Raw genomic sequence first — 14,901 nt, 5'->3', positions numbered from 1 at the left:
GGAACCTTGGAGACACTGACCAGGACTCTATGGCTGTGGGGAAATAGGAGACTTAATGACCACTCTATTCCACATTTACTATGTTACATGTGCAATATGTTTTATGTGTTATATTTATTTCAGGAACTCCAGCTGTGGGGAACGGAGTCTTTATTACACATCACACGTTCTGTATTATCTCTGATTGACCGAGGATGGACAAGAACAGGAGTCACAGGACTGAGAGTATAATAAAAATCACCCTGGAGATCATCTACCTGCTGACTGGGGAGGTGAGTGGATCTGGGAGCGTCACAGTGACATCACTTATATCTATAGTAATAATACAGGGACAGGAATGGGGAGGTGAGGGGATATGGAAGCGTCACTGTGATGTAACCTATAGCTATAGTAATAATACAGGGACATGATTGGGAAGGTGAGGGGATCTGGGAGCATCACATTGATGTCACTTTTATCTATAGTAATAATTCAGGGACATGACTGTAGAGGTGAGGATATCTGGGCGTGTTACAGTGACATCACTTATATCTAAAGTAATAATACAGGGACATGATTGGGGAGGTGAGGAGAACTTGGAGCAACACTGTGACCTCACATATCTATCGTACTAATAAAGGAGCATGACTGGGGAGGTGAGGGGTTCTGGGAGCACTACAGTGACATCACTTTTATTTATATTAATAATACAGGGACATGACTGGGGAGGTGAGGGGATTTGGAAGTGTCACAGTGACATCACATATATCTATAGTAATAATACAGGGACATGACTGGGGAGGTGATGGGATCTGGGAGCATCACAGTGACCTAACTTATCTATAGTAATAATACAGGGACATGACTGGGGAGGTGATGGGATCTGGGAGCATCACAGTGACCTAACTTATCTATAGTAATAATACAGGGACGTGACTGGGAGGTGATGGAGTCTCGGAGCGTCACAGTAACCTAACTTATATCTATAGTAATAATACAGGGACATGACTGGGGAGGGTGAGGGGATCTGGGAGTGTCACAGTGACATCACTTATATCTATAGTAATAATACAGGGACATGAATGGGGAGGTGAGGGAATATGGTAGCGTAACTGTAACATCAATTATTTTTAGTCATGATACAGGGACATGACGGGAGGTGAGGGGATCTGGGATTGTCACTGTGACATCACATATCTTTTTTGTAATAATACGAGAACATGACTGGGGAGGTGAAGGGATCTGGGAGCGTCACTGTGAAGTCACATATCTATAGTAATAATACAAGGACATGACTGGGGAGGTAAGGTGACCTGGGAGTGGTACAGTGATGTCACTTATATCTATAGTAATAATAAAGGGACATAACTGGGGAGGTGAGGGAATCTGGGAGCATCGCAGTGACACATGACTGGGGAGGTGAGTGGATCTGGGAGTGTCACAGTTACTTCACTTATATCTATAATAATAATACAGGGACAGGACTGGGGAGGTGATGGGGGGTCTGGGAGTGTATATATTGATATTTGATTTCTCCTCCATTACACAGGATTACACAGTAGTGAAGAAGACATCCAGTGAGTGTGAGATACTCAACAGCCATCCCCGTGTGTCAGGAGGACTGAGTAGAACCCAGAGCCCAATCACGGTGCCTCCACCTGACTCACTGACACATGAGAGACACAATGACCAAAAGATCCTGGAACTCACCAACAAGATCATTCAGCTGCTGACTGGAGAGGTGACTGCTGGGAATGGGACATTATACAGTAACACCAGGGACTGTGTCTGGGTGATGACTGGAGGGGTGACTGCTGGGTATGGGGCATTATACAGTAACACCAGGGGACGTGTCTGGATGATGACTGGAGAGGTGACTGCTGGGAATGGGGCATTATACAGTAACACCAGGGGACGTGTCTGGGTGATGACTGGAGAGGTGACTGCTGGGAATGGGGCATTATACAGTAACACCGGGGGACGTGTCTGGGTGATGACTGGAGAAGTGACTTCTGGGAATGGGACATTATGCAGTAACACCAGGGAACGTGTCTGGGTGATGACTGGAGAGGTGACTGCTGGGAATGGGACATTATACAGTAACACCAGGGGGGGAGTCTGGGTGATGACTGGAGAGGTGACTGCTGGGAATGGGGCATTATACAGTAACACCAGGGGGACATGTCTGGGTGATGACTGGAGAAGTGACTGCTGGGAATGGGACATTATACAGTAACACCAGGGGGGGTGTCTGGGTGATGACTGGAGAGGTGACTGCTGGGAATGGGACATTATACAGTAACACTGGGGGATGTGTCTGGGGGATGTCTGGAGAGGTGACTGCTGGGAATGGGGCATTATACAGTAACACCAGGGGGACATGTCTGGGTGATGACTGAAGAAGTGACTGCTGGGAATGGGACATTATACAGTAACACCAGGGGGGGTGTCTGGGTGATGACTGGAGAAGTGACTGCTGGGAATGGGACATTATACAGTAACACCAGGGGGGTGTCTGGGTGATGACTGGAGAGGTGACTGCTGGGAATGGGACATTATACAGTAACACCAGGGGGGGTGTCTGGGTGATGACTGGAGAAGTGACTGCTGGGAATGGGACATTATACAGTAACACCAGTGGGGGTGTCTGGGTGATGACTGGAGAGGTGACTGCTGGGAATGGGACATTATACAGTAACACCGGGGGATGTGTCTGGGTGATGTCTGGAGAGGTGACTGCTGGGAATGGGGCATTATACAGTAACACCAGGGGGACATGTCTGGTTGATGACTGGAGAAGTGACTGCTGGGAATGGGACATTATACAGTAACACCAGGGGGGGTGTCTGGGTGATGACTGGAGAAGTGACTGCTGGGAATGGGACATTATACAGTAACACCAGGGAACGTGTCTGGGTAATGACTGGAGGAGTGACTGCTGGGAATGGGGCATTATACAGTAACACTGGGGGACGTGTCTGGATGATGACTGGAGAGGTGACTGCTGGGAATGGGACATTATACAGTAACACCAGGGGGGGTGTCTGGGTGATGACTGGAGAAGTGACTGCTGGGAATGGGACATTATACAGTAACACCAGGGGGACATGTCTGGGTGATGACTGGAGAAGTGACTGCTGGGAATGGGACATTATACAGTAACACCAGGGGGACATGTCTGGGTGATGACTGGAGAAGTGACTGCTGGGAATGGGACATTATACAGTAACACCATGGGGGGTGTCTGGGTGATGACTGGAGAGGTGACTGCTGGGAATGGGACATTATACAGTAACACCAGGGGGGGTGCATGGGTGATGACTGGAGAAGTGACTGCTGGGAATGGGACATTATACAGTAACACCAGGGGGGGTGTCTGGGTGATGACTAGAGAGGTGACTGCTGGGGATGGGACATTATACAGTAACACCTGGGGATGTGTCTGGGTGATGACTGAAGAGGTGACTGCTGGGAATGGGACATTATACAGTAACACCAGGGGGGGTGTCTGGGTGATGACTGGAGAAGTGACTGCTGGGAATGGGGCATTATACAGTAACACCTGGGGATGTGTCTGGGTGATGACTGGAGAAGTGACTGCTGGGAATGGGGCATTATACAGTAACACCAGGGGATGTGTCTGGGTGATGACTGGAGAGGTGACTGCTGGGAATGGGACATTATACAGTAACACCAGGGGGGGTGTCTGGGTGATGACTGGAAAGGTGACTGCTGGGAATGGGGCATTATACAGTAACACCAGGGGGCGTGTCTGGGTGATGACTGGAGAGGTGACTGCTGGGAATGGGACATTATACAGTAACACCAGGGGGGTGTCTGGGTGATGACTGGAGAAGTGACTGCTGGGAATGGGACATTATACAGTAACACCAGGGGGGGTGTCTGGGTGATGACTGGAGAGGTGACTGCTGGGAATGGGGCATTATACAGTAACACCGGGGGATGTGTCTGGGTGATGTCTGGAGAAGTGACTGCTGGGAATGGGGCATTATACAGTAACACCAGGGGGACATGTCTGGGTGATGACTGGAGAAGTGACTGCTGGGAATGGGACATTATACAGTAACACCAGGGGGGGTGTCTGGGTGATGACTGGAGAGGTGACTGCTGGGAATGGGACATTATACAGTAACACCGGGGGATGTGTCTGGGGGATGTCTGGAGAGGTGACTGCTGGGAATGGGGCATTATACAGTAACACCAGGGGGACATGTCTGGGTGATGACTGAAGAAGTGACTGCTGGGAATGGGACATTATACAGTAACACCAGGGGGGGTGTCTGGGTGATGACTGGAGAAGTGACTGCTGGGAATGGGACATTATACAGTAACACCAGGGGGGTGTCTGGGTGATGACTGGAGAGGTGACTGCTGGGAATGGGACATTATACAGTAACACCAGGGGGGTGTCTGGGTGATGACTGGAGAAGTGACTGCTGGGAATGGGACATTATACAGTAACACCAGTGGGGGTGTCTGGGTGATGACTGGAGAGGTGACTGCTGGGAATGGGACATTATACAGTAACACCGGGGGATGTGTCTGGGTGATGTCTGGAGAGGTGACTGCTGGGAATGGGGCATTATACAGTAACACCAGGGGGACATGTCTGGTTGATGACTGGAGAAGTGACTGCTGGGAATGGGACATTATACAGTAACACCAGGGGGGGTGTCTGGGTGATGACTGGAGAAGTGACTGCTGGGAATGGGACATTATACAGTAACACCAGGGAACGTGTCTGGGTAATGACTGGAGGAGTGACTGCTGGGAATGGGGCATTATACAGTAACACTGGGGGACGTGTCTGGATGATGACTGGAGAGGTGACTGCTGGGAATGGGACATTATACAGTAACACCAGGGGGGGTGTCTGGGTGATGACTGGAGAAGTGACTGCTGGGAATGGGACATTATACAGTAACACCAGGGGGGGTGTCTGGGTGATGACTGGAGAGGTGACTGCTGGGAATGGGACATTATACAGTAACACCAGGGGGACATGTCTGGGTGATGACTGGAGAAGTGACTGCTGGGAATGGGACATTATACAGTAACACCAGGGGGACATGTCTGGGTGATGACTGGAGAAGTGACTGCTGGGAATGGGACATTATACAGTAACACCATGGGGGGTGTCTGGGTGATGACTGGAGAGGTGACTGCTGGGAATGGGACATTATACAGTAACACCAGGGGGGGTGCATGGGTGATGACTGGAGAAGTGACTGCTGGGAATGGGACATTATACAGTAACACCAGGGGGGGTGTCTGGGTGATGACTAGAGAGGTGACTGCTGGGAATGGGGCATTATACAGTAACACCTGGGGATGTGTCTGGGTGATGACTGGAGAGGTGACTGCTGGGAATGGGACATTATACAGTAACACCAGGGGGGGTGTCTGGGTGATGACTGGAGAAGTGACTGCTGGGAATGGGGCATTATACAGTAACACCTGGGGATGTGTCTGGGTGATGACTGGAGAAGTGACTGCTGGGAATAAGGCATTATACAGTAACACCAGGGGGGGTGTCTGGGTGATGACTGGAGAAGTGACTGCTGGGAATGGGACATTATACAGTAACACCAGGGGGGGTGCATGGGTGATGACTGGAGAAGTGACTGCTGGGAATGGGACATTATACAGTAACACCAGGGGGGGTGTCTGGGTGATGACTAGAGAGGTGACTGCTGGGAATGGGGCATTATACAGTAACACCTGGGGATGTGTCTGGGTGATGACTGGAGAGGTGACTGCTGGGAATGGGACATTATACAGTAACACCAGGGGGGGTGTCTGGGTGATGACTGGAGAAGTGACTGCTGGGAATGGGGCATTATACAGTAACACCTGGGGATGTGTCTGGGTGATGACTGGAGAAGTGACTGCTGGGAATAAGGCATTATACAGTAACACCAGGGGATGTGTCTAGGTGATGACTGGAGAGGTGACTGCTGGGAATGGGACATTATACAGTAACACCAGGGGGGGTGTCTGGGTGATGACTGGAAAGGTGACTGCTGGGAATGGGGCATTATACAGTAACACCAGGGGGCGTGTCTGGGTGATGACTGGAGAGGTGACTGCTGGGAATGGGACATTATACAGTAACACCAGGGGGGTGTCTGGGTGATGACTGGAGAAGTGACTGCTGGGAATGGGACATTATACAGTAACACCAGGGGGGGTGTCTGGGTGATGACTGGAGAGGTGACTGCTGGGAATGGGGCATTATACAGTAACACCGGGGGATGTGTCTGGGTGATGTCTGGAGAAGTGACTGCTGGGAATGGGGCATTATACAGTAACACCAGGGGGACATGTCTGGGTGATGACTGGAGAAGTGACTGCTGGGAATGGGACATTATACAGTAACACCAGGGGGGGTGTCTGGGTGATGACTGGAGAAGTGACTGCTGGGAATGGGACATTATACAGTAACACCAGGGGGGGGTGTCTGGGTGATGACTGGAGAGGTGACTGCTGGGAATGGGACATTATACAGTAACACCGGGGGATGTGTCTGGGTGATGTCTGGAGAAGTGACTGCTGGGAATGGGGCATTATACAGTAACACCAGGATGTGTGTCTCGGTGATGACTCAAGAGGTGACTGCTGCAAATAGGACATTATACAGTAACACCAGGGAATGTATCTGGGTGATGACTGGAGAGGTGACTGTTGGGAATGGGGCATTATACAGTAACACCAGAGGAAGTTTCTGGGTGATGACTGGAGAGGTGACCGCTGGGAATGGAACATTATACAGTAACATTAGGGGACGTGTCTGGGTGATGACTGCAGAGGTGACTGCTGGGAATGGGACATTATACAGTAACACCGGGGTATGTGTCTGGGTGATGACTGGAGAGGTGACTGCTGGGAATGGGGCATTATACAGTAACACCGGGGGATGTGTCTGGGTGATGACTGGAGAGGTGACTGCCGGGAATGGGGCATTATACAGTAACACCAGGGAATGTATCTGGGTGATGACTGGAGAGGTGACTGTTGGGAATGGGGCATTATACAGTAACACCAGAGGAAGTTTCTGGGTGATGACTGGAGAGGTGACCGCTGGGAATGGAACATTATACAGTAAGATTAGGGGACGTGTCTGGGTGATGACTGGAGAGGTGACTGCTGGGAATGGGACATTATACAGTAACACCGGGGTATGTGTCTGGGTGATGACTGGAGAGGTGACTGCTGGGAATGGGGCATTATACAGTAACACCGGGGGATGTGTCTGGGTGATGACTGGAGAGGTGACTGCCGGGAATGGGGCATTATACAGTAACACCAGGGGGGTGTCTGGGTGATGACTGGAGAAGTGACTGCTGGGAATGGGGCATTATACAGTAACACCTGGGGATGTGTCTGGGTGATGACTGGAGAAGTGACTGCTGGGAATGGGGTATTATACAGTAACACCAGGGGGGGTGTCTGAGTGATGACTGGAGAGGTGACTGCTGGGAATGGGACATTATACAGTAACACTAGGGGGGGTGTCTGGGTGATGACTGGAGAGGTGACTGCTGGGAATGGGACATTATACAGTAACACCAGGGGGGGTGTCTGGGTGATGACTGGAGAAGTGACTGCTGGGAATGGGACATTATACAGTAACACCAGGGGGGGTGTCTGGGTTATGACTGGAGAAGTGACTGCTGGGAATGGGACATTATACAGTAACACCAGGGGGGGTGTCTGAGTGATGACTGGAGAGGTGACTGCTGGGAATGGGACATTATACAGTAACACCAGGGGGGGTGTCTGGGTGATGACTGGAGAGGTGACTGCTGGGAATGGGACATTATACAGTAACACCAGGGGACGTGTCTGGGTGATGACTGGAGAAGTGACTGCTGGGAATGGGGCATTATACAATAATACCAGGGGATGTGTCTGGGTGATGACTGGAGAGGTGACTGCTGGGAATGGGACATTATACAGTAACACCAGGGGGGGTGTCTGGGTGATGACTGGAGAAGTGACTGCTGGGAATGGGGCATTATACAGTAACACCGGGGGACGTGTCTGGGTGATGAGTGGAGAAGTGACTGCTGGGAATGGGACATTATACAGTAACACCAGTGGGGGTGTCTGTGTGATGACTGGAGAGGTGACTGCTGGGAATGGGACATTATACAGTAACACCGGGGGATGTGTCTGGGTGATGTCTGGAGAGGTGACTGCTGGGAATGGGGCATTATATAGTAACACCAGGGGAACATGTCTGGTTGATGACTGGAGAGGTGACTGCTGGGAATGGGGCATTATACATTAACACCAGGGGGACGTGTCTGGGTGATGACTGGAGAAGTGACTGCTGGGAATGGGGCATTATACAGTAATACCAGGGGATGTGTCTGGGTGATGACTGGAGAGGTGACTGCTGGGAATGGGACATTATACAGTAACACCAGGGGGGGTGTCTGGGTGATGACTGGAGAAGTGACTGCTGGGAATGGGACATTATACAGTAACACCAGGGGGCGTGTCTGAGTGATGACTGGAGAGGTGACTGCTGGGAATGGGACATTATACAATAACACCAGGGGACGTGTCTGGGTGATGACTGGAGAAGTGACTGCTGGGAATGGGGCATTATACAGTAATACCAGGGGATGTGTCTGGGTGATGACTGGAGAGGTGACTGCTGGGAAAGGGGTATTATACAGTAACACCAGGGGACGTGTCTGGGTGATGACTGGAGAGGTGACTGCTGGGAATGGGGTATTATACAGTAACACCGGGAGATGTGTCTGGGTGATGACTGGAGAGGTGTCTGCTGGGAATGGGGTATTATACAGTAACACCAGGGGATGTGTCTGGGTGATGACTGGAGAGGTGACTGCTGGGAATGGGGCATTATATAGTAACACCAGGGGTCGTGTCTGGGTGATGACTGGAGAGGTGACTGCTGGGAATGGGGCATTATACAGTAACACCAGGGGATGTGTCTGGGTGATGACTGGAGAGGTGACTGCTGGGAATGGGACATTATACAGTAACACCAGGGGGGGTGTCTGGGTGATGACTGGAGAAGTGACTGCTGGGAATGGGACATTATACAGTAACACCAGGGGGGGTGTCTGGGTGATGACTGGAGAGGTGACTGCTGGGAATGGTACATTATACAGTAACACCGGGGGATGTGTCTGGGTGATGACTGGAGAGGTGACTGCTGGGAATGGGACATTATACAGTAACACCAGGGGGGGGTGTCTGGGTGATGACTGGAGAAGTGACTGCTGGGAATGGGGCATTATACAGTAACACCGGGGGACGTGTCTGGGTGATGACTGGAGAAGTGACTGCTGGGAATGGGACATTATACAGTAACACCAGTGGGGGTGTCTGTGTGATGACTGGAGAGGTGACTGCTGGGAATGGGACATTATACAGTAACACCGGGGGATGTGTCTGGGTGATGTCTGGAGAGGTGACTGCTGGGAATGGGGCATTATACAGTAACACCAGGGGAACATGTCTGGTTGATGACTGGAGAGGTGACTGCTGGGAATGGGGCATTATACATTAACACCAGGGGGACGTGTCTGGGTGATGACTGGAGAAGTGACTGCTGGGAATGGGGCATTATACAGTAATACCAGGGGATGTGTCTGGGTGATGACTGGAGAGGTGACTGCTGGGAATGGGACATTATACAGTAACACCAGGGGGGGTGTCTGGGTGATGACTGGAGAAGTGACTGCTGGGAATGGGACATTATACAGTAACACCAGGGGGGGTGTCTGAGTGATGACTGGAGAGGTGACTGCTGGGAATGGGACATTATACAATAACACCAGGGGACGTGTCTGGGTGATGACTGGAGAAGTGACTGCTGGGAATGGGGCATTATACAGTAATACCAGGGGATGTGTCTGGGTGATGACTGGAGAGGTGACTGCTGGGAAAGGGGTATTATACAGTAACACCAGGGGACGTGTCTGGGTGATGACTGGAGAGGTGACTGCTGGGAATGGGGTATTATACAGTAACACCGGGAGATGTGTCTGGGTGATGACTGGAGAGGTGTCTGCTGGGAATGGGGTATTATACAGTAACACCAGGGGATGTGTCTGGGTGATGACTGGAGAGGTGACTGCTGGGAATGGGGCATTATATAGTAACACCAGGGGTCGTGTCTGGGTGATGACTGGAGAGGTGACTGCTGGGAATGGGGCATTATACAGTAACACCAGGGGATGTGTCTGGGTGATGACTGGAGAGGTGACTGCTGGGAATGGGACATTATACAGTAACACCAGGGGATGTGTCTGGGTGGTGACTGGAGAGGTGACTGCTGCGAATAGGACATTATACAGTAACACCAGGTAATGTATCTGGGTGATGACTGGAGAGGTGACTGTTGGGACTGGGGCATTATACAGTAACACCAGGGGATGTGTCTGGGCGATGACTGGAGAGGTGACTGCCGGGAATGGGACATTATACAGTAACACCAGGGGATGTGTCTGGGTGGTGACTGCTGGGAATGGGGCATTATACAGTAACACCGGGGGACGTGTCTGGGTGATGACTGGAGGAGTGACTGCTGGGAATGGGGCATTATACAGTAACACTGGGGGACGTGTCTGGATGATGACTGGAGAGGTGACTGCTGGGAATGGGGCATTATACAGTAACACCAGGGGACGTGTCTGGGTGATGACTGGAGAGGTGACTGCTGGGAATGGGGCATTATACAGTAACACCGGGGGACGTTTCTGGGTGATGACTGGAGAAGTGACTGCTGGGAATGGGACATTATACAGTAACACCAGGGAACGTGTCTGGGTGATGACTGGAGGAGTGACTGCTGGGAATGGGGCATTATACAGTAACACTGGGGGACGTGTCTGGATGATGACTGGAGAGGTGACTGCTGGGAATGGGACATTATACAGTAACACCAGGGGGGGTGTCTGGGTGATGACTGGAGAGGTGACTGCTGGGAATGGGGCATTATACATTAACACCAGGGGGACATGTCTGGGTGATGACTGGAGAAGTGACTGCTGGGAATGGGACATTATACAGTAACACCAGGGGGGTGTCTGGGTGATGACTGGAGAGGTGACTGCTGGGAATGGGACATTATACAGTAACACCAGGGGGGGGGTGTGGGTGATGACTGGAGAAGTGACTGCTGGGAATGGGGCATTATACAGTAACACTGGGGGACGTGTCTGGATGATGACTGGAGAGGTGACTGCTGGGAATGGGGCATTATACAGTAACACCGGGGGACGTGTCTGGGTGATGACTGGAGAAGTGACTGCTGGGAATGGGACATTATACAGTAACACCAGGGAACGTGTCTGGGTGATGACTGGAGGAGTGACTGCTGGGAATGGGGCATTATACAGTAACACTGGGGGACGTGTCTGGATGATGACTGGAGAGGTGACTGCTGGGAATGGGACATTATACAGTAACACCAGGGGGGGTGTCTGGATGATGACTGGAGAGGTGACTGCTGGGAATGGGGCATTATACATTAACACCAGGGGGACATGTCTGGGTGATGACTGGAGAAGTGACTGCTGGGAATGGGACATTATACAGTAACACCAGGGGGGGTGTCTGGGTGATGACTGGAGAGGTGACTGCTGGGAATGGGACATTATACAGTAACACCGGGGGATGTGTCTGGGTGATGTCTGGAGAGGTGACTGCTGGGAATGGGGCATTATACAGTAACACCAGGGGGACATGTCTTGGTGATGACTGGAGAAGTGACTGCTGGGAATGGGACATTATACAGTAACACCAGGGGGGGTGTCTGGGTGATGACTGGAGAAGTGACTGCTGGGAATGGGACATTATACAGTAACACCAGGGGGGTGTCTGGGTGATGACTGGATAGGTGACTGCTGGGAATGGGACATTATACAGTAACACCAGGGGATGTGTCTGGGTGATGTCTGGAGAGGTGACTGCTGGGAATGGGGCATTATACAGTAACACCAAGGGGACATGTCTGGGTGATGCTGGGTGATGACTGGAGAGGTGACTGCTGGGAATGGGACATTATACAGTAACACCAGGGGGACATGTCTGGGTGATGACTGGAGAAGTGACTGCTGGGAATGGGACATTATACAGTAACACCAGGGGGGGTGTCTGGGTGATGACTGGAGAGGTGACTGCTGGGAATGGGACATTATACAGTAACACCAGGGGGGGTGTCTGGGTGATGACTGGAGAAGTGACTGCTGGGAATGGGACATTATACAGTAACACCAGGGGGGGTGTCTGGGTGATGACTGGAGAAGGACTGCTGGGAATGGGGCATTATACAGTAACACCTGGGGATGTGTCTGGGTGATGACTGGAGAGGTGACTGCTGGGAATGGGACATTATACAGTAACACCAGGGGGGGTGTCTGGGTGATGACTGGAGAAGTGACTGCTGGGAATGGGGCATTATACAGTAACACCTGGGGATGTGTCTGCGTGATGACTGGAGAAGTGACTGCTGGGAATGGGGCATTATACAGTAACACCAGGGGATGTGTCTGGGTGATGACTGGAGAGGTGACTGCTGGGAATGGGACATTATACAGTAACACCAGGGGGGGTGTCTGGGTGATGACTGGAGAGGTGACTGCTGGGAACGGGGCACTATACAGTAACACCAGGGGGGGTGTCTGGGTGATGACTGGAGAGGTGACTGCTGGGAACGGGGCATTATACAGTAACACCAGGGGGGGTGTCTGGGTGATGACTGGAGAGGTGACTGCTGGGAATGGGACATTATACAGTAACACCAGGGGGGTGTCTGGGTGATGACTGGAGAAGTGACTGCTGGGAATGGGGCATTATACAGTAACACCTGGGGATGTGTCTGGGTGATGACTGGAGAAGTGACTGCTGGGAATGGGACATTATACAGTAACACCAGGGGGGGTGTCTGGGTGATGACTGGAGAAGTGACTGCTGGGAATGGGACATTATACAGTAACACCAGGGGGGTGTCTGGGTGATGACTGGAGAGGTGACTGCTGGGAATGGGACATTATACAGTAACACCAGGGGGGGTGTCTGGGTGATGACTGGAGAAGTGACTGCTGGGAATGGGACATTATACAGTAACACCAGTGGGGGTGTCTGGGTGATGACTGGAGAGGTGACTGCTGGGAATGGGACATTATACAGTAACACCAGGGGATGTGTCTGGGTGATGACTGGAGAAGTGACTGCTGGGAATGGGACATTATACAGTAACACCAGTGGGGGTGTCTGGGTGATGACTGGAGAAGTGACTGCTGGGAATGGGACATTATACAGTGACACCAGGGGGACATGTCTGGGTGATGACTGGAGAGGTGACTGCTGGGAATGGGACATTATACAGTAACACCAGGGGGGTGTCTGGGTGATGACTGGAAAAGTGACTGCTGGGAATGGGACATTATACAGTAACACCAGGGGGGGTGTCTGGGTGATGACTAGAGAAGTGACTGCTGGGAATGGGGCATTATACAGTAACACCTGGGGATGTGTCTGGGTGATGACTGGAGAGGTGACTGCTGGGAATGGGACATTATACAGTAACACCAGGGGGGTGTCTGGGTGATGACTGGAGAAGTGACTGCTGGGAATGGGGCATTATACAGTAACACCTGGGGATGTGTCTGGGTGATGACTGGAGAAGTGACTGCTGGGAATGGGGCATTATACAGTAACACCAGGGGATGTGTCTGGGTGATGACTGGAGAGGTGACTGCTGGGAATGGGACATTATACAGTAACACCAGGGGGGGTGTCTGGGTGATGACTGGAGAGGTGACTGCTGGGAATGGGGCATTATACAGTAACACCGGGGGGCGTGTCTGGGTGATGACTGGAGAGGTGACTGCTGGGAATGGGACATTATACAGTAACACCAGGGGGTGTCTGGGTGATGACTGGAGAAGTGACTGCTGGGAATGGGACATTATACAGTAACACCAGGGGGGTGTCTGGGTGATGACTGGAGAGGTGACTGCTGGGAATGGGGCATTATACAGTAACACCAGGGGGACATGTCTGGGTGATGACTGGAGAAGTGACTGCTGGGAATGGGACATTATACAGTAACACCAGGGGGGGTGTCTGGGTGATGACTGGAGAAGTGACTGCTGGGAATGGGACATTATACAGTAACACCAGGGGGGGGGTCTGGGTGATGACTGGAGAGGTGACTGCTGGGAATGGGACATTATACAGTGACACCGGGGGATGTGTCTGGGTGATGTCTGGAGAAGTGACTGCTGGGAATGGGGCATTATACAGTAACACCAGGGGATGTGTGTCTCGGTGATGACTCAAGAGGTGACTGCTGCAAATAGGACATTATACAGTAACACCAGGGGGGTGTCTGGGTGATGACTGGAGAGGTGACTGCTGGGAATGGGGCATTATACAGTAACACCAGGGGGACATGTCTGGGTGATGACTGGAGAAGTGACTGCTGGGAATGGGACATTATACAGTAACACCAGGGGGGGTGTCTGGGTGATGACTGGAGAAGTGACTGCTGGGAATGGGACATTATACAGTAACACCAGGGGGGGGGTCTGGGTGATGACTGGAGAGGTGACTGCTGGGAATGGGACATTATACAGTGACACCGGGGGATGTGTCTGGGTGATGTCTGGAGAAGTGACTGCTGGGAATGGGGCATTATACAGTAACACCAGGGGATGTGTGTCTCGGTGATGACTCAAGAGGTGACTGCTGCAAATAGGACATTATACAGTAACACCAGGGGGGGGGTCTGGGTGATGACTGGAGAGGTGACTGCTGGGAATGGGACATTATACAGTGACACCGGGGGACATGTCTGGGTGATGACTGGAGAGGTGACTGTTGGGAATGGGGCATTATACAGTAACACCA

General features: G+C 51.7%; 2 protein-coding genes across 2 annotated transcripts in view; one reads left to right on the top strand and one right to left on the bottom strand.

Annotated features, from left to right (window-relative positions):
* The window catches only part of LOC134984782 (zinc finger protein 585B-like), a 671,664-nt gene that overhangs the window by 100,734 nt on the left and 556,029 nt on the right, over positions 1–14,901 (bottom strand). The gene's annotated exons all lie outside the window — the stretch shown is intronic.
* LOC134984744 (zinc finger protein 268-like) overlaps positions 1,532–14,901 on the top strand; it is a 165,834-nt gene continuing 152,464 nt past the window's right edge. Inside the window, exon 1 of the mRNA XM_063950242.1 lies at positions 1,532–1,720. The gene's annotated coding sequence lies outside the window, so the exon portion shown is untranslated. The remainder of the gene's footprint in view (positions 1,721–14,901) is intronic.

Source organism: Pseudophryne corroboree (assembly GCF_028390025.1).
Source record: "Pseudophryne corroboree isolate aPseCor3 chromosome 3 unlocalized genomic scaffold, aPseCor3.hap2 SUPER_3_unloc_8, whole genome shotgun sequence".
In the NCBI taxonomy this organism is placed as follows: domain Eukaryota; kingdom Metazoa; phylum Chordata; class Amphibia; order Anura; family Myobatrachidae; genus Pseudophryne; species Pseudophryne corroboree.
This window is presented reverse-complemented; position numbering and strand designations above follow the sequence as displayed.